The sequence below is a fragment of the Morone saxatilis genome, unplaced genomic scaffold, assembly GCF_004916995.1.
Source record: "Morone saxatilis isolate NCDOM2014 unplaced genomic scaffold, NCSU_SB_2.0 Contig3, whole genome shotgun sequence".
NCBI classification, from domain to species: Eukaryota; Metazoa; Chordata; class Actinopteri; family Moronidae; genus Morone; species Morone saxatilis.
In genome coordinates this window covers 2,925,676-2,926,172 of record NW_023339873.1, presented here as the reverse complement: position 1 = coordinate 2,926,172, position 497 = coordinate 2,925,676, and positions in this window count along the sequence as shown.

Sequence of the window (497 nt, the reverse complement as noted above, 5' to 3'; positions counted from 1 at the left end):
CACACACACACACACAGTGCAGTGAACATTGTCAAAGGATGCTAAAACAAACGTTAAATTAGACAATATTTAATCATACAGATATACGTATACAAGCATGAAGTAAAAAGAACACGAGGAGCCATACGGTCATAAGAGCTTGTAACACTCCAATCAGAACACATTCAATTCAGAGCAAGTGAAGGAAGTTTTTCACTGTGTGGTGTCAAAGTCAGTTACAGTGTTTGTTATATAGGAAACAAACCCTGTTGATGATATGTCTTAAATACTGTCTGTACAAAATTCAGGATACAACATCAATTTGTTCACCACAGTCCAAGTTTAGACAAAAAATATACATTTCCCTCAAACTCCAGAAATTTGGTCTGGGAAATTAAGGAAATTAAAAGAAAAATGTGCAGGAACACTGATAAGAAAATCCTGGAAAAAATTGTCTGTTGCATTGTATAAAACAATTGTGTGCTTTCCAGTAACCATTCATTTGTGTGTGTGTGTGT